General features: G+C 40.8%; 1 pseudogene; it reads left to right on the forward strand.

Annotated features, from left to right (window-relative positions):
- Positions 1–1705: 1705 nt before the first annotated feature.
- On the forward strand, positions 1706–16653 carry LOC132871861 (cilia- and flagella-associated protein 206-like; annotated as a pseudogene).
- Positions 16654–20769: the final 4116 nt, after the last annotated feature.

A 20769-nucleotide genomic window follows, 5' to 3' on the forward strand; every position in this document is an offset into this window, starting at 1 on the left:
GCATGATGCTGCCACCACCATGCTTCACTGTAAGAATGGTGTTCTCAGGGTGATGGGTTTGCGCCACACAGGGTGATGGGTTTGTGTTTCCCATGATGGCCAAAAAGATCAATTTTGGTCTCATCTGACCAGAGCATCTTCTTCCATGTGTTTGGGGAGTCTGCCACATGCTGTTGGGCAAACTCCAAACATGTTTTTTATTATTATTTTTTTTTTCTGTAAGTAATGGCTTTTTTTTCCTGGCCACTCTTCCATAAAGCCCCGCCCACTCTGTGAAGTGTATGACTTAAAGTGGTCCTATGGACAGATACTCCCATCTCCGCTGTGGATCTTTGCAGCTCCTTCAGTGTTATCGTTGGTGTCTTTGTTGCATCTCTGATTAATGCCCTCCTTCCCCGGTCTGTGAGTTTTGTTGGGCGGGGCCTTCTCTTGTCAGGTTTGTAGTGGTGCCATATTCTTTCCATTTTGCTATAATGAATTTAATGGCACGCCATGGGAAATTCAAAATTTGGGATATTTTTTATAACCCAACCCTGATCTATACTTCTCCATAACATTGTCTCTGACCTGTTTGGAGGCTCCTTGGTTTTCATGTTGTTTGTTTTGTCATGTTACAGAGTCAGGGTCCTTCCAGAATAGGTTGATTTATATAGACACCATGTGACAGATCATGTGACACTGTGATTGCACACAGGTGGCTCTTAATCAACTAATTATGTGACTTATGAAGTGAATTGGTTGGACCAGCTCTTATTTAGGGGTTTCATATGAAAGGGGTGAATACATATGCACACTCCAGATTTCTGGGGTGTTTTCATCTTAATTATTGTATGTGTTACAATAATACAACAATTTTCACCTTTAAAGTGGTCGGCATGTTGTGTAAATCAAATGGTGCTAACCCTCCAAACATCCATTTTAATTCCAGCTTGTAAGGCGACAAAACAGGACAAACACCAAGGGGGATGAATACTTTTGCAAGACGCTGTCCAGCAGCTTGCGGACATCCTGACCTCAGTATTAAAAGCTTCTGTCTGAAAATGAGTTCAGCACAGAAACTTCATTGCTGTGGGAAACTTTATTCTCCTGTGCTCTTCTCCACGTTGCTACCCCTTCTTGCTCCCTCCGATCCTCCTCCTCCATCATCTTTTATTCTGCAAAGCTTTGATTGTAATACTTGAATAAAAATCCCAAACTCACAGATAAACCTGGATTTATAAGGTTCTAAAAAAAGTAAATTTTATTCAATGAAACACAACATGCATTTAATACAATTCAATACAACCTCTCTCTCTGTCTCTTTCTCTCTCTCTTTTCTCTCCAAGTCTTCATAACGGATCACCACCAGAACATTAGTGCATCGATGTTAACTGGACTTCCTGCATGTTTGCACCACCTTGATAACTGAAGCTTGATTGTGCATTTTCTGAATCATTTAATGAAACGATGTCAGCTGTATGTAATTCGGCTAAAAAGGAGCAAAAAACAAACAAACAGTGACGAGCCATTTGGGAGCTGAACAAGTCAATTCTGACTGTAAATAGATGTTCAGTCCACATTATGTAGAACATTTTGGAATCATTGTTCAATTCACTGCTTATTCATGCAGTGTGACATCTTCACGATACACAACAAGATCTGTTTTTTGTCTTGTTAACTTCAAGAGAGAGAAAAAAGGAGGCTGGTGAGGGAACAACTCACTTATAGCTGCTATAGAGAGCGTGCACGTGACATCACGAGGTCACATGATATTTGTTTATCCGCCATTTTGGACGGCAAGGTCGCGCATAGAACTTAGACAAACCCGTTCTAATTTTCAAGTGTGTGGGAGTAGATCTTTCAAGAATGGTTATATCTTGTTCAGCATTTGGTTGTACCAATAGACAGGGCCAAAAGGAGGGCCTGTCATTTTATAGATTCCCCGCAGACGAGGAGAGACGCGCAAAATGGGTGTCCGCTGTGCGAAGAGAAAACTGGAACCCCAGTTCTACCAGCCGAATTTGTAGTGAACACTTCATATCAGGTAGGTGTAATCTTCTAATTCAATACTCCTAGTACATCTGTTAAGTTGATTTTCGTATTGAATGATAACTGCATACTTAGAAACTAGACAGTCTCTAACGTTTAAAATGGCTATGCCTAGCCCTACTACCCTGGCCTAGTCTATGACAATGTTTTATCTTTTTGGCTCATATATGCCTTTGAAAGGCCAATCTATAGTAGGGATGGCGAAAACTAAAAAAAATCTTGACCGACCACCGAGCCTCATTAGCCGGTTAAAGTAGGTTAACCTTTGAGTTTAAACAGGGATGCAAACGGCGGATGCGCCTTTTGCACGGCTGAATCGCGCAGATCCGATTTGGGGGGGGGCGTTGGAGTGTCTGAATAATTTCATCAAAGTAAATTATATATTAAAATTACTAAATGAGCAAATGCTGTTACAGTCCATGAAACATAGGAAGTATTAGTATGAGAAGAAGGCAGTTGGTTAGAAAGCTGCGCACATTTGCGCAGCTTCCGCGCAGGTGCGCGCAGCTGTTTTTCAGACAAAAACATACATATTTACAACCCTGTCATTATCTGGAACTGAGTTTAGATTACGAACATTCTTAAGATAAAACGTCCTGCATAGTCTCTTTATGATAAACGTCTTAATGCCACTTACCCGTGAGGTTATCAAGTAGACTTCTTTCTTCGGAACCTTCCAGAGGTATAGTTGGGATACCCATCCCACAACAAAATATTTATAAGCTTCCAGGCTCTTGTAAGCTTTGAGGGCTTTGCCAGTGTAACACGATTAACAAGAAAATTGTAAATGTCGTGGTAGGCCAGATCGGGCAAATCGCCGGCACCGCAGCTCCGAATTTCCCTGAACAAGGATTGCGGCAAGTTGTACGGATCTGCAATCCCCAACCTGGAACACTTTTCCACGTAACGCTGCCTCACGTCACCTTCAAGATGCTGAACAAACTTAGACAAGTAATCGCGCGATGTAGATGGGGTATTTTCCGAATTTTCTTGGGGATTACTCCCTGGATCCATTACGCTCGCGCAAGGTAAACTATCCTGATGCCGTCCAATGTGGCGGAGTACACACGTGCGGGTCACGTGACTGCACATCCTCTATAACGATAGTGACGACAGGCTCTAACTCGTTTCCTGGACGTTCCACAACATTAAATGTAGTTATAAATGGATAAAGAGTATGATGTGTCATTTTGTACACTGAAAAATACAACGGCAATTCCAGAAAAGTTGGGACGCTGTGTAAACTGGAAATAAAAAGAGAATGCGATAATTTGCAAATCATGGAAACCCGATATTTCATTGAAAATAGTACAAAGACAACATTTCAAATGTTGAAACTGAGAAATTTTATTGTTTTTTGAAAAATATACACTCATTTTGAATTTGATGTCAGCAAAATGGTTCAAGAAAGTTCAAGAAAGAACGGGGTGTGTTTACTACTGTGTTGCATCACCTCTACTTTTAACAATTCTCTGTTAACATTTGGGAACTGAGGAGACCAATTGCTGTAGTTTTGAAAGAGAAATGTTGTCCCATTCTTGCCTGATATACACTTTCAGCTGCTCAAAAGTTTGCGCTCTCCTTTGTCATATTTTGTGCTTCATAATGCACCAAATGTTTCCAATGGGAGACAGGTCTGGACTGCAGCAGGTCAGTTTAGCACCCAGACACTTTTACTACAGAGCCATGCAGTTTTAATATGCGCAGAAAGCGGTTTGGCGTTGTCTCGCTGAAAGAAGGAAGGCCTTCCCTGAAAAAGATTTTGTCTGGATGGCAGCATATTGCTCTGAAACGTGTTTATAGAGGAGCTTTCGCATGGGCCGAAAATCTGGAAACCCATCGAGTACACACAGGGATCCCAGCCGTGTTTGTCCAAAATAAGTAAACAAATTTTATATATGTGCAAATACAATGAAGGAACAGTAATGGTATGAGTGTCAAATTAATGAAAATTATTTAACATGAGAACAAACGAAGAAGACATTTTAACATTTTGAGTCATATGATTAGCACTGTAGTGCTGCCTGTTTTTAGTCTACAATGCTCGTTGTCAAATCTCACATCAGTCAATATAAATCTTTTTTTTGTTAGAAAATCAGTAAAAATAACATACAGTGGTGCTTGAAAGTTTGTGAACCCTTTAGAATTTTCTATATTTCTGCATAAATATGACTGAAAACATCATCAGATTTTCACACAAGTCCTAAAAGTAGATAAAGAGAACCCAGTCAAACAATGAGGCAAAAATATTATACTTGGTCATTTATTTATTGAGGAAAATGATCCAATATTACATATCTGTGAGTGGCAAAAGTATGTGAACCTTTGCTTTCAGTATCTGGTGTGACCCCATTGTGCAGCAATAACTACAACTAAACGCTTCCGGTAACTGTTGATCAGTCCTGCACACCAGCTTGGAGGAATTTTAGCCCATTCCTCCATACAGAACAGCTTCAACTCTGGGATGTTGGTGGGTTTCCTCACATGAACTGCTCGCTTCAGGTCCTTCCACAATATTTTGATTGGATTAAGGTCAGGACTTTGACTTGGCCATTCCAAAACATTAACTTTATTCTTCTTTAACCATTCTTTGGTAGAACGACTTATGTGCTTAGGGTTGTTGTCTTGCTGCATGACCCACCTTCTTTTGAGATTCAGTTCATGGACAGATGTCCTGACATTTTCCTTTAGAATTCGCTGGTATAATTCAGAATTCATTGTTCCATCAATGATGGCAAGCCGTCCTGGCCCAGATGCAGCAAAACAGCCCCAAATCATGATACTTCCACCACCATGTTTCACAGATGGGATAAGGTTCTTATGCTGGAATGCAGTGTTTTCCTTTCTCCAAACATAACGCTTCTCATTTAAACCAAAAAGTTCTATTTTGGTCTCATCTGTCCACAAAACATATTTCCAATAGCCTTCTGGCTTGTCCACGTGATCTTTAGCAAACTGCAGATGAGCAGCAATGTTCTTTTTGGAGAGCAGTGACCTTCTCCTTGCAACCTTGCCATGCACACCATTGTTGTTCAGTGTTCTCCTGATGGTGGACTCATGAACATGTAGGTGTATTATGTTTATGTGTATGTAGATTGGTGTTAAGTGATCAATCTTTAATAATTAAATTGAATCAATCCCATTGAATCATTTAATTTGAATCATTTGAATTTAATCATACCATTGAATCAGTCTCATTGAATTGTTTAAATTGAATCGTTTAAATTGAATCATTTAAATTGAATCATTTCGTGAATCACTTACCAAGCTGCAGCTAATAGTATTCATATACACCTTAAGAGCTCTTTTGAGATATGGGCAACTTCAAGAAGTATCGGAACAGCAGACAAACACACACAGTTTCAATAATAATGGAATTTATTATAACAAAGATAAAAATTGAATAGCAGCAGATGAAATCTTCTGTAAACAGTGTGTGTGTGTGTGTGTGAGTAGACAAAAGATTAGCTTTGTAGGCTAATTAGACAAAGGAAAGCTAGCTAGCATGTGTTTGTGTGTAAACAAATGATTAGCTTTGTGTGCTAACTAGACAAAGGAAGGCTAGCTAACATGTGCTTTTGAGGCCCAGTAGCCACATGGTGTTTTGAGGCCTAGTAGCCACGTGGTGTTTTTGAGGCCTAGTAGCCACGTGGTGTTTTTGAGGCCTAGTAGCCACGTGGTTGTGTGTGAGCGTGTGTGTGATAACAAAATTAAATGTTAACAATTAAAATGCATTCAAATGGTCATCCGTGATATATGTAGATTTGAATGTGGGCACGGGAGAGTGTGCTATAAAGGTTGAATTGAATCAGGACTTAGAATATTATCTAAAGTTGAGACAAAAGACCTCGTGATAAAGAACAAGGGGGTTACCACGTGTCTCCTTACAGAACAAAGAGAGTTAGCTCTGGTTTGCTAGCTAAAGCATGTGTGAGGCCTAGTGTGTGTGACCACGTGGTGAATCCTGGTCCCTGGAGAAAAAAAGGGTTTCCCTAGACAGCTAACCCACTAGCTTTATAGTATTATTCAATTTACTGAAATCTTAATGAGGTCAAAATATGGGTAAATAATGAAATTAAAATGTTAGGAAGAAAGAGAGGGCATGCAAAACCTATCTATTAAACAATTGAGACCAAAAATAGAACAAATGATAGAAAACCAAAATCAGTGTGCACACTTAAACAATCCCTGAGTGTAAATTCACACTAAGTAAACAAACTAATTCCTAAGACTAGTCTTCTTGCCCAAACACCAGTCTTACTTCAAAAATCTCGCCTTTTTGTAGAAAGCAGAGAATCCTGGGAGAGGGTAAGTTCACAGGAGCTTGGAAAAACTTCTGTGGGAAACAGAGGAGAGGCTTCGTAGCTCGTGGGAAGGAAAACTCTGATCAAACAACGTGCACTAGTTAGAAGGGTCCAGCCGCTTCTTAACTACAAATTAAACTGCCTTGGGCTGCAGTTTCGTACGTACTCATAAGGAATAACTGAAAACCGGTTATAACTCGCTTGAGTTAAAGATCGCGTGTTTCCGGAGTCTACCGTGATCAAGGGTAAACAAAAAGGAAAACGTGCTGAAACGTAGATCTTGCAAGAAAGAAGTCGTGGTTTTGGACGGTCCGATAGTGAGTGCCTCCTTTTAGGTCTGTTCTGTGTGGTTTCAGATGCCAAAGAGAAAGATATGGCGGACTTCCAGGTCCTTTATGGAATCATGGAGGATGTGATGCAAGCGATCCCGCACAGGCGTGACGTAGGTCAACGCGGAAGTTGGCTGGGAGTTGTAGTTCTTAGACAGTAGGTGGCAAACTGTACCTACAGACATTAACATTAGCCAATGTGAGAGAGGCCTTCAGTTGCTTAGAAGTTACCCTGGGGTCCTTTGTGACCTCGCCGACTATTACACGCCTTGCTCTTGGAGTGATCTTTGTTGGTCGACCACTCCTGGGGAGGGTAACAATGGTCTTGAATTTCCTCCATTTTGTTCACAATGTGTCTGACTGTGGATGGGTGGAGTCCAAACTCTTTAGAGATGGTTTTGTAACCTTTTCCAGCCTGATGAGCATCAAAAACGCTTTTTCTGAGGTCCTCAGAACTCTCCTTTGTTCGTGGCATGATACACTTCCACAAACATGTGTTGTGAAGATCAGACTTTGATAGATCCCTGTTCTTTAAATAAAACAGGGTGCCCACTCACACCTGATTGTCATCCCACTGATTGAAAACACCTGACTCTAATTTCACCTTCAAATTAACTGCTAATCCTAGGGGTTCACATACTTTTGCCGCTCACAGATATGTAATATTGGATCATTTTCCTCAATAAGTAAATTACCAAGTATAATATTTTTGTCTCATTTGTTTAAGTGGGTTCTCTTTATCTACTTTTAGGACTTGTGTGGAAATCTGATGATGTTTTCAGTCATATTTATGCAGAAATATAGAAAATTGTAAAGGGTTCACAAACTTTCAAGCAGTACTGTAGGCTACCTGTAGTGTCTATAGGTCCAAAAAGCTTCACTAATCTTTTTCCCATTATTCAACATCAGTAGTAAACATACATTCTGTATTTACAATGGCATAGCTGCCAACTACTACGAATAAATCGTATTTATTACGATTTGTCGTTTTGATTACGAAAATACGAATTTACTACAATAAAATACGATTTTGCCAATTTTCATGGGTCATTTTCAAAGTCTATCACCGGTGGGATTCGTATTTGATAAAACACCGCTTCGTTCCAAGCGGCAGATACTACGCCAAATTTCATTGGCTATTGCTTGTTCTCTCAGCCAATCAATGATGCTATAGACCCCTTCGCAGTAAACGTCATTCTTACGTAAGCGGAAATTGCGCGCGCAGCCTGGACTCAAAAAAGCCTAGTTGTTGTGTTGTCGGGTGTCAGAATCGTAGCAGTGATGGGGTTAAAATGTACAGAATTCCAGCAGGATCTCACCCATTCCAAAAAAATCGCCGACGTCTATGACTACAAGCCATCAAACGTGTAGACTGGGATGAAAGCACTATCAAAAATGTGTGGGTTTGCAGCGCCCACTTCATCACAGGTATGATCAGGCTATTTATTAAATCTTTCTTTTTTATTCTTTCTAGTCTTCGTTTATTGATGTAGCAAAATACTTTGGTAACGTTTGTCTGATTAGCTGGGTCATAGTTACACAATGTAATGAATATTGTTAGCATGTTAACTTAGCTTTGGCCAAACAAAATAATGTGTTTCCGGTTACCCGACCGACCCTGTAAAAACACTGCGACCCTTCAACTGCTTATGACCATGATAAACAAACTATTTCTCGCGCCCAACCCTACCTGCTTGGCAGCCACCTGGCGAGTCAAACGAGAACCGCTAGGGCGTGTCATATAAACCACTCGGTATTTGCTGAAAGACACGAGGCCCGTCAGGAGTAAATTGGAGAGGCTGGGACCTCCCCTGCCTGAGTTACGAGCGTCCAAAGTCGGGCAGGAGCCGCCGATAGAAAAACGAAACTAAAGCCGAGCACCGTGGCTCTTCGTCCCGAGGCGCGGGGCTAGCCCGCCCTGCCCGCGCTGGTTCTTTGTGGGCAGGCAGAGGTCTCATGCGGGGAAAATAATTTAGTGTGGATATGGCTAGATAGTGATTGAAATAATGCATACATCACAAAGAACTGTTTGCTCAGGGTATAAATCAGGTATTCAACACGTCCAATGCTATTCTATACTCAACTTAAGATATCTGAATTGATGATAAATCTGAAATTGCAGGAGTTTGTGTCAGTGAAATGATACATTCCTTGATTTCCTCCTGATTTAAACCTTAGAGCAAATATCATGGACTAACAGGGCTGAAAAATGAAAGCATTTGCATTTATTTTGCAACACAATTTACAAACACAGAATAGGAAACTTAAATATAGGAAATTTTAGTTTCTTTATTTGAAAAGAAAATGGCACGGAGCAGCTGTATTCATTAGAACAATATAAGTGAACATTGCTTTCATAGACAGAATAAGAAAAAAACATGAAGCAAATATAATGTCATTAAGGCCGAGATGTTAGGCATGCACCCAATTTTGATAAACACACAAGAAATCAGTTTTAAGCATGAAAGTCCCCACTAGTATATAAAAATATATTTTGGAAATGTTCAGAACTGAAGGGATAGATCTAGGTACTGGACCACAACCACCACTCTGGCCACCACCAAATAGATCATCCACCAAAACATTCCCATTTTACCTGGAAAATGAAAGTATGCCATCATTATTAGAACAATTTATATACAAGTGCATCCTTATATCATCAACGATATCTGATGACTAGGTTTAGTTTTGAACGAGTATTTTGCAAAAAAAAAAGTTTTCAAAGGAAACTTCTCACTTTTTCCTGCCTACCCTAGAAAATTTGTTGTAAACTTTTGGGATAAACACATTTTTTTTTTTCCCTACCTACCTACCCTATTTTGAAAACCCAGGAAACACACATTATTTTGTTTGGCCTTTGCATGCAATTTTGTTTGTAGGAGAGGTCTCACTTGACTCAAGCAGTCCAGATTTTGTGCCATCATTATTTGTGTATGCCTAAAATCATAATTTTAAAGCAAGGATGGAAAGGTAAAATTGTGTGCCCTCACTCTAAATGCCAACTTGCGTTGACTGCTCTAACCTAGCTCCCGCTCAGTTTTGATTTGTAGTCATGTGAAGAAGCAAGTTGAAATTGACACTTTTTTGAGCTGTTTCACTTAGTATTTTTAGCTACTGTAATTTGCTTTGGGCTCAGCTTGTTTTTTATCTTTGAAGTGCCATATTCATTGCCAATTTTCACATTTTGTTGTATATTTAATTTTGATGACAAAGTTCATAATATTTTTTTGTATCAACTTTCATTGATGTAATATTCTTAATTCATTTTTGTTTGTGACTAATGAATGAATGGTGTTAGATATTGCCAAGTTTGTGGTGCAATAACATCAACTGTTGACTGAGTAAGCTCTGGTCTATTTCTCTAATGTGTACTTTGTCAAAAGTTATATCTGCTAATTGCATTGTTTGAAGTTTTTGCCTGATTCACTGACTATTTTCATGCATTGTTGAAAAGAACTTTGCAAATTAATGTAAGATGATAGTTTAGTTTGTAGAATAAATTTTGTCAAACTATTTTGTTTGTGTGATTTTTTTTTTTTTTTCAGGGTAGTTTTGCTAGAAAGCTTTGGTGGCGGGGGGCAAAGCCCCCCGACCCCCCACCAAGACTCAGTACCCAACCTTGTATTACTATTTACAATTTCGGAATGTTGGCAGCTATGAAATTGGTTTCTCGGACCACCATTTCACCGTAGCACAAGACCTTCCTCTTCTTACGGTACGTCTGTGTGTGTGTTCTAGCCGCACTGCAGAGTGTGTTCCCTCCATCAGAGCTGGCCGCCTTCATGTCTCTGCTCAGGCGTGATAAAGAACAGCAGCTGAATGAGCTCACCATGATCGTCACCGGGATTCGCCTCTTCAACAAGGACAGCGGGAAAGGAGGAGAGAGCATCGAGGACCGTGAGTGCATCTCACCTCGCGTTCTAATTAACGCTCGCCATCGTGATTCATTTTATAACAGCAGCTCTGACAGTCATGCAGATTTACATTAACATGCTCGTTTTGGTACGTTAACATTCAGTTAAATGACGGGATGCTCTACGTAAACCAAATTGAAAATCACTGAACGGTTCTTGAAGGTAAGGAGACGTTTATTCAACTTTCGCTCATCTTCAGGACAGAAGAGTTTACGATGATGTTTTTTGACGTTCATTAACCGCAAAGGCAGGAATGTGAGTGAGAACGGGAACTCACTTGTTTCCCACAAGTTCAAAAATGTAAATAGAAATGGATAGAAAGTATGGCGAATTGTTCTGTAAGACATTTATTGATGTAATCGTCAATAAATTGCTGTGGTGTAAGACAGAAGGGAACAGTCAGGGCCTTCTCGGCGTTCAGAGAAGCCTAAACGTATCAGCATTTCAAATGTTATGTTTAATTTCTTTCATAATTTCATTATAATTATTCTCTCTTAATTCTGATTTGGCCTCATTTTCTATCACATTTGCTTCAGAAGTGAAAGGGTTACTGTCCTGAAAACATTAAAATCGAGTTCTCCAATGAGATTTTGTTTGTTGTGTCTAGGCTGAGAACAGTTCAGAGCTGCTCACTCATTGGTTAGGACTTCATTGCTGGGACAGAAGGCCATGGCAGTGTATGTTTATGTAGGAAGTGACAGATGAATCAATTAACCAATCAGATTTTGATTTATAGTTGGAGGGACTAAAAATGTATCACCCTCAGCCTTCTCGAAGGCCAATGCAAGCTTAACTGTGAGTCGGCGCAGCAGTGAAGTCACCTTCCAGCCAGTATAGTGTTCATCAGTAGTGTTAGCGAATGCTAATAAAGCAGTCAAGCCAGTGCTATCTATCGAGAGCTACAGGCTAACAACCGAGAAACTAAGATTTCTGTCTCCAGACTCTTCTTCCACGCTGCACGCTCGCTACAGTATTTTTCACTCAGACTTAAGTGTAATTTACTTTGTTACTTTTAAAATCAACATCGACAGCTACACACAACGGAGCGACCTGGCAGCCTGCCACTAATCCCTTACAAAATCTTTTGCCCTGTTGCTTTTTTGGTGTGTTTGGTTAAGTTTTGGCTGAGCTCAAGTCCCATGTCTAATAGTAGGGGAGAGTGGGGTAAGATGAGCCAGGGGGTAAGATGAGCCACCCCCTGTTTCTAAGAAACAGTAAACAAATGTGACCATGTGACCACATTCAAAGGGGGGCGGGGCCATTTACTTACACTTGTGGAGAGGAGCACCACATGTCAAACTAGGTGAGGGAGATATTTATAAAAATGTGTTTTTGTGCTTTCTAAGTCAATTCCATGTTTGTCCACAGTGAAGATGATTTAGAGAAGACAAAAGTAGAATAATATTTAGACACATTAGGGTTAAGTTAGTGGCTTTCTAAGCTATGATATAAATGCTAATAAAAATAATTTTGATTAGCCTAATCCCCTTTATTAGCATTTTTCTACAAAATGGTGGCCACGGGGTAAGATGAGCCATTAGATATGGGGCAAGTTGAGCCATTGGCTCAACTTACCCCATTGGTGGCTGAGCTTACCCAATATGGATGACACTTAAGTTTTCATATTTACTGGTCATATATGACAACAACAACAACAAATAAACAAATAAATAATATGTTAATATAAATAATGTGTTTAAAAGGTTTTTAATAAATAAAATAATGCCCTCTGTTATTACAGGTGTGCATGATGCCACACTCATACAAAAGAAAAACAGACAGGGCCGCACAATCCCGTGCAGTTTTGGAGAGAGCCGCAGAGGAAGTCAGGAAAGGCAGGCCTATTCGGGCTGTGGCGAGGGATATGCATTTGGACAGGATGACTCTGACTAGGTTCATTGAAAAGATAAAGAATGGAGAGGTAGAGACCAAGTTGGTGAAAGTGCATTACTTCATTGGCCAGATAATCAAATTGGATGTCTTCGAAATAGAGGCAAGATTTCTCAAAAGAAGCCGGTCATGCCATGGCTCTGCAAGAAAGCCAACCTTTGTCTTCAAAGAGAAAGATGAGGCTGTCCTGTCAAGACAGGATATTGTGAAAAAATTGCCCCGCCCCTTTACTGTTGGGGGGACAGCACGGAGGGAGAGGCAAATGGTGTTCCCTTGCAATTTGAATGCTTGGAACATTGAATAATGATGAAATGATTGATGGAATGATTGCTGCATGTTTTAGCAATGTTTTAACCTACTGAAAGAAATAAGATTTTTTGGCACTGCTCTACTGTTTTAGTAATTTCTATAATATAGTATATCTCTCATTCCCTCTCTAACCATCCCTCTTTCTATCTATCTACGCATATCTCTCTCTCTGTCCATCTATCTATCCCTCCCTATCCCATCTCGTTCTATCACCTCTCTCTTCATCTCCACTTCTCTATGCAACGGCCCTATCCCCCACTTGCTTGACTTGACTTGATTCATTGATTGCACTTCAAATAATAAAAGCTGTTTACTTTGTTAACCTAACATGTTTTGTGTTGGCTCAATTTACCCCACACAGTGGCTCATCTTACCCCGTGCATGGGGTAAGTTGAGCCACTTGACATTTTTTTTTCAAGAGGTAATATCACTCTAACCATAAGAGCTTATCAATTATTTTTTGCTCAGATAGTAACAGTACACTTTGAAATTTGGTATGGTGTGTAGACTGGAAGCAAAAATGGCTTTAAAATGTAGTTATGATGAAAAATGTAAAAAGTGGCTCATCTTACCTCGCTCTCCCCTAATAGTTTGCCGCAGGTCTAAGAGGAACTCGGTCAGGTTTATGCATTTTTGTGACACACTGTACATTTATAATTACTGTAGGATTTAATTTAATTATTGTAACAAATGTTCAGAAATCCACACATATTGACAGAATACAGGCTTGTAAGAAACTGTACATGTTTATAGAGCAAGGTTTTTTTGAAGTAATCGTGGTAATGTCTTCTGTGTTACATTGTTGATGTGCAATCCTGGTCGTCGTGGCTCTCTCGTGAAGTGCTGGCCGTCCTGAACGAGGCTCTTCCTGCTGTCAGCACAGATATAGAGCGTGAACTGGAAGGGACGCAACGTTTGGCTTGGCGCTACACCACTCTGCTGGAGAGACGCTCTGAATCCGACACTGACGCCGAGCTAAACAGGGACCTGCTCACACAGGCCCTGTACAATGTACGCCAACATGAAGCCTTCCTCAAAATCATACTGGTGAGTTACAGAGACATCTAAATGTTCAAGCCAACGATTAGAATAAAAGTTATTGGAAAACATTTAAATTTCTGTTACTATTTTATTCTTATTATGGCTAACTTTCGCTAATAATCATTAAGAGTAAAAGTCACGTAACGTAATAAAACGTAGTTCATTTGTCTCCACCAGGCGGATGTGATCACATGTGCAAAGCAAGTGGAGGCTCTTCACACTGACCTCATGTCGAGGATGAAGGTGCTGAAGGCCACAGTTCACGCCAAAACTGCCGTACCAACCTCCCAAGTGTTGCTCTCTTCTACCAACCACAGATTGTTCGTACAGTAAGTGTTCCTTTGCTCTGTCGAAAACTCTTTGCTAGCATCATTTTCAGTCTGATCATTTTAAATCCCTCCCATTAGCCTCATTTCACAGCGTTGGCCAGGCTGTGGGCGGGGCTTCAGGATGAGATGGTCTTGTTGAACATGCTCCGGAGCATGGCGCTCAGCCTGAGGCCGTTCCTCTCGGCTCAGTCGCAACTTCTCGAGAACGTTCAGTTGGATCAGATGCTCCGCGGTGAAACCGTCAAATCTGACGCAGAGAGAGCTGCTGAGAGCTCAGGTACGTTCTGACATCACGAGCTTTTTATTCATTACAGAACAGCATCTTGTTAGTGGGCAGCTTGTTATGTCCAAGAAGTGTAGCGTAAACTCCTCTGGCCTGAAGACATCGGAAAAAACTTGAGCATTACAGCTTTACGTCTTTGAGCGAGCGCATTTCATTTCTACATTATCACTCATCATGTGTAGTGTGTAGTGTAGCACTCATTTTCTCTTTTTCAGAGGAGCGGCTTGATCCAGAGGAGATGAAATCGTCCGAGTGGATTCTGCCCGAGAGCACGGCGAACTTTGAGCAGCTCTTCCTGCAGTACAGGGGTGTGTGGATACACTCTTGTCGAGAAGAACGGCCTCTTGCTCCCAGGTTCATAGCGAAGCTTTTCTTTCTCCAGTTTTACACTCTGGTTTTTTTATAGTCCGAATATTAGAGCGTTCATACGACTAGACAGTGTTTAGACCAAGACGTATTCAGCTCCCCAAAAGAAACAAATTTGTGATGTAAAGTGACACTACAGCATTAAAACACTGAAAGTGAAACATCTCTGGTTGAAGCTCCTCGTTCTTCAGTCATTAATTCGACCTACTTTGTTTGTTTCCATATTTGCTTTTGGTGTTCGACGAAATCTTTTTCAGGGAAGGCCTTCCTTATTTCAGCAAGACTGCTTTCTGCACATATTAAAACTGCATGGCTCTGTAGGAAAAGAGTCCAGGTGCTAAACTGGCCTGCTTCAGTCCAGATCTGTCTCCCATGTAAAACAGTTGGTGCATTATGAAGCGCAAAACACGACAAAGGAGACTCCGAACTCTTGAGCAACTGAAATTGTACGTCAGGCAAGAATGGGACAACGTTTCTCTTTCAAAACTACAGCGGTTGGTCTCCTCAGTTCCCAAACATTGATAGAGTTTCGTTAAAATTAGAGGTGATACACAGTGGTAAACACGCCCTTGTCCCAACTTTTTTGAAATGTGTTGCTGACATCAAATTCAAAATGAGCATAGATTTTTCAAAAAACAATAAAATTTCTCAGTTTCAGCATTTGATATGTTGTCTTTGTACTATTTTCAATGAAATACATGGTTTCCATGATTTCCAAATTGTCATATTTTGTTTTTATTTATGTTTTACACAGTGTCCCAACTTTTTTGGAATTAGGGTTGTAATTAAACCGACTTTAAAATATAATTAATAAAGGACACGCTTTAAGGCAAGACGTCCATATTTCTGAAGCTCAGTCTGCTGCTGTTCCTTTCCAAAGGCAATCCGAACATCGGCATCCTGAAGCACAGGGAGAAATATTACAGCTTCAGCTCCAAGCAGGCTGCGTATCAGTTCGCCTCAAACGCAGACGAGTACATTGAACTGATCGCGGAAAGAGCGAAGAGATCTCCGGAGCTGATCCAGCTGCTCGAGCTTCATCAGCAGTTTGCCAGCGTCACTCCGTACTCTCAGGTATCATGGACGTGTGACTTACTTGCATCTTCTCCTTCACATACTTGACCTACTCGCTGATCTCCACCACAAACTCCATTCCCCATGAACGCTCTTAGCCTACAAATATGGCTGATCCAGCACCTACATACTGATCCAACACAATCAGTTGCGGCGTATGAAGACTCCACACACACTCTGCACATTAAAACTGCTCAACTGCAATCCCATCCTTGTCCATCTCATCTGTGAGCCTGAGAGTGACAGGAAAATAATCAACAACAATGCGGTGAGCCAGTGCAAAGCAGCGTTTCTTAGAAAGTTTGTCTTCACAGATGCAGTCAGGTGAGAAATTGTTGGTGAAACCCATCAGCAAAAGTGAAAGCAGCACACAGACGGACACACACCTGCTGGAGAGCAACATCGTCAGATCTTACGAGTGGAACGAGTGGGAGCTGAGACGGAAAGCCATCAAACTGGTAAGCAGCTCCACCTGAAATACACTGGCATGATTAGATTACGCTCAAGCTGTCCGAAAAGCCCTGAAACAAGTTTAACACGTTATTTTGTTGAATGCACTCCAAGGCGAACCTGCGCCATAAGGTAACCCACTCGACGCAGACTGACCTGAGCCACATGAGGAGACACAACACCACGCAGACGTTCCTTCCAAAAGAAGCCGCCTGCCAGACGAAGAGAGACGGACAGAGTAACGTACCGAGACCTCAAGTCTACCTGGCTGGGCTGAGAGGAGGACCAACCACTCCCATGACCAAACTCGATTTAACTCCAGATGTGCATGAATAGTTAATTTGTTTGTTTGTTAGTTAGACCTAGTATTGAATGTTTGTATTGAATTGTTGCATTCTGGTTTCTGATTGGCCAGAAAATACTGATTAATTTTCTCTGAAAGTTTTGCAGGCGTATATTAATGCACTCATTCGAATTTATGGTTTTCATCGTACCAGCTCGTTCCCAGGGATTTCTACGATGGACGCTAGACATAAACCGATTTTAAAAATCATTTAAATGGTGATGTTTTCGTAACTGAAGGGAGATGTTCATTTAGCATTTCTGGAAGGAGTCTCCAGTGTAACAGTCAGAGGTGAAGTTTTGTGACACCTTCAGGACAGAGGAGTTTATGCTTCGCAGTTTCTTGGTTACAACATGATTTTTTTTTTGTCTTATTAACTTTAAGAGAAGGATAATAGGCAGGCTGGTGAGGGAACGACTGTTAATGTAACTACAAATGGATAAAAAAAAACTATGATGTGAAATTTGTAATTGTTGGCAAATTGCTGTGGTAAAAGAGGAATTGTGGGAGATGATACTTTGGTACCGAATGTCAGTCAAAGCAGCGCGCACACAATTATGAAAATGATCTTATTGGCTCTAATAATATTAAATATTATTATACATACAGGAGACTTTTTCAATGGAATAAAAATGTGTGTTCTATTCCCTTCTAGTGGGTTTCATTCATTCGGTTTGGTAGCATGCAATATTGTTAGCGTATCGCTTATCCTACATGTATTACGTCACTCTACCCACTGGAGAATGAGCGTTGAATATGATTTACGATATTGCATGGTTGTCAAGGCAACATGACGTCACACGTCGGAGACGTAAAACTTCCACGTGAGCGAGCGAGCAACTGTGACAATTTGTGAACAAACATAGCTTCTACGATTGCTTCGTTAAATACAGAAGATTTTGAGAGAATTTTGAAAGAGAAAGACGCGTTGAACACCCGGAAGGAATGTATAATAATAATAATAATAATGATAATAATAATATTGACTGGCTTTTTTTGTGGTCTATCAGATATATTCCATTCAGCTACTCGTCTTTGACTCATTCATTATCATGCTAGCTGAATTGAATACATCTGATATACCACTCAATGCCAGACAATATTATTTAATTATCCTGAGGAATAACACAGCAGACTGTGAGGTTACACAAAAATAATCCACGCCAGCATGGATTTACCACTTTACCATCTTTGATTTATTAAAAAGTAGCAGGTGTATAAAATGAGATTGAAGCTTCTGCGCACACACACACACACACACACTGTCACACAGCCACACCCCTTTGACAGTCTGCACTCCTACTCTTTTTAAAGCTCCACCCACTCTGGCTCTGTGATATCGTATCTCACAGTGCAGCAGGACGCTCATTTCAAAGCACACAATTCCGATCTCTACTGTATGTGTCGCTCTCTGGAAAAATGGCTGAGGCCAGTATTTCAGTAGCTCAGGACCAGTTCATGTGTCCAGTGTGTCTGGATCTCCTGAAGGATCCGGTGACTATCTCCTGTGGTCACAGTTTCTGTAAGGCGTGTATTAATGGCTGCTGGGATCAGGAGGATCAGAAGGGTGTCTACAGCTGTCCTCAGTGCAGAGACACTTTCACTACAAGGCCTGTTCTACGCAGAAACAACATGCTGGATGAAGTGGTGGAGAAACTGAAGAAGACGACTGAAGTCTCATCCTGTTTTTGTGAACACAACACCGAGTCAGGTGCATCAGACAAAGAACAGGTGAGAAGGAGAAATGGTTTCAGACTGAATCCTTCGACATTTTGTTTCTAATCCTGCTTTACTCAGGTCATATGGTGTAGAAATTTCATGACTTCTATTGATTATAAATAATAAATATGTTCCATGTATCCTGTAGATGTGAACAGTTTTACAAGCACATCCTGAGTACCTTTGACCTCACTCAGAGAGAGCCAGGATATGGATGATCTTTAACTTGAATTGCAGTTAATAATCTCCCACCTTCGACCTGTCTTTGAGTGAACACTTTACAGTTAGTAAAGTTAGTAATTAACTCAGGATGTAACATCATTTCATTCATTCTTGTCAGAGTGAGTTAAAGTTGAAGGAGGAGCAGATGAAATCCCAGCAGAGAATCCAGGAGAAGCAGAAGAAGGTGCAGGAGCTGAAACAGGCTGTGAACACTATAAAGGTGAGCAGTGAGCAGAGACAGAGCTGCTCCTAGAAACACACACAACATGGACAACGAGTCATTTACAGTCCCAGTAAGAGAGGGAATGATAAATTAGCTTTAAATCTCGTGTGTGTGTGTGTGTGTGTGTGTCCTAACAGCTCAGTGCACAGACAGCAGTGGAGGACAGTGAGAGGATCTTTACTGAGCTGATCAGCTCCATGGAGAAAAAGCGCTGGGAGGTGACGGAGCTGATCAGAGATCAGGAGAAGGCTGAACTGAGTCGAGCTGAACGACTCCTGGAGCAACTGGAGCAGGAGATTGCTGATCTTCAGAGGAGAGTCACTGAGCTGGAGCAGCTTTCACACACACACGATCACATCCATTTCCTCCAGGTAACACTCATTGTCTGATATCACTTGCACTGTGGTCTGAGAATATTCGTCCATCTCGTACACCGCTCCGTTTCCAGTCTCTCAGTGTCTCTTCTGGACGTGGTGACTCATCCATCATTACTGTCCATCAACATGTTTCATTTGATGGAGTGAGGAATTATCTCTCAGAGATGAAAAAGCAATTCAACAAAATCCCTTCATATGGTGAGAGGAAGTAAAATGTTATAAATCCACGCATATACATAAAAGATTTATTGTACTTATCTGAACTTAACATTGTCACAGCTACCATCTGAAAGATATTGCACTTATACAGTTCATCAGTCATATTATGATCATTTATTTTGCCAATATTCATAAATTCAAACATCATGTCTCCTAAAATCACACTCTGATCATTGTATATTATTCCACCTCCATTTTCTCTCCGTCACAGCAATTTGGATGAATTTACCTTCAGAGCTGAAGACTCGAGAAGATTTTCTACAATGTATGTATGCATCTCTCTCTCTCTCTCTCTCTCACACACACACACACACACACACACACACACACACACACACACACAGTGCTGCCAGATCATTAAGAACATATGTTGTTTTTGGAGACGTTTCCTTCCACAATAAAGAGAAGTGAAGAATGGAGGTGTCATGTTGAGTGTCGCTGACAGCACAGCGCTGGTGAAGTTTGATATGTTTGATCCATGAATGTATATGAAGGTTAATAACATTCTAGTCATTTTCTTTCCTGAAGTTTATACAAGAAGCAAGTCAAGTTTATTTGTATCGCACTTTTAACAACAGACATTGCCACAAAGCAGCTTTACAGAAAATTAAAGACTTTGACCATGAGCTAATCCATCCATCCATTATCTGTAGCCGCTTATCCTGTGCAGGGTCGTGGGCAAGCTGGGGCCTGGCTGGGTGAAAGGTTGGGTACACCCTGGACAATTCGCCAGATCATTGCAGGGCTAACACATAGAGACAAACAACCATTCACACTCACACCTATGGTCAATTTAGAGCCACCAATTAGCCTAACCTGCATGGAGCACCAAGAGAACATGCAAGCTCCACACATAAAGGCCCCCATCAGCCACTGGGCTTGAACCCAGAACCTTCTTACTGTGAGGCGAGAGTGCTGTACCACTGTGCCACCACATGAGCTAATTTTATCCCTAATTTATCCCCAATGAGCAAGCCTATGGCGATGTTTGCAAGGAAAAACTCCCTCAGGCGACACGAGGAAGAAACCTTTTGAGGAACCAGACTCAAAAGGGAACCCATCCTCATTTGGGTGATAACTGATAGCATGATTATAAATAACTCTCTCTTCCATAACTGTGTCCTACAGAGCCACAAATTATAACTGTGTAACCAGGAACTTCATTATAGTTTTAACACGAAGTCTGTTTTGTTGAAGTTATAAACTGTTCATTGATGGAAACTTGAGAGCAAAACTGTTCAAGACAACTGCAGTCCTAAAGTTAGCAAGTCAACTGTAGTTCTCAGACATAAATATATTACTGTAAGTGTCCAGAGCGTCTTCTAAGTATGACTTTCGACTGTCCATAT

This window comes from Neoarius graeffei, chromosome 2 (assembly GCF_027579695.1).
Source record: "Neoarius graeffei isolate fNeoGra1 chromosome 2, fNeoGra1.pri, whole genome shotgun sequence".
Lineage (NCBI taxonomy): Eukaryota > Metazoa > Chordata > Actinopteri > Siluriformes > Ariidae > Neoarius > Neoarius graeffei.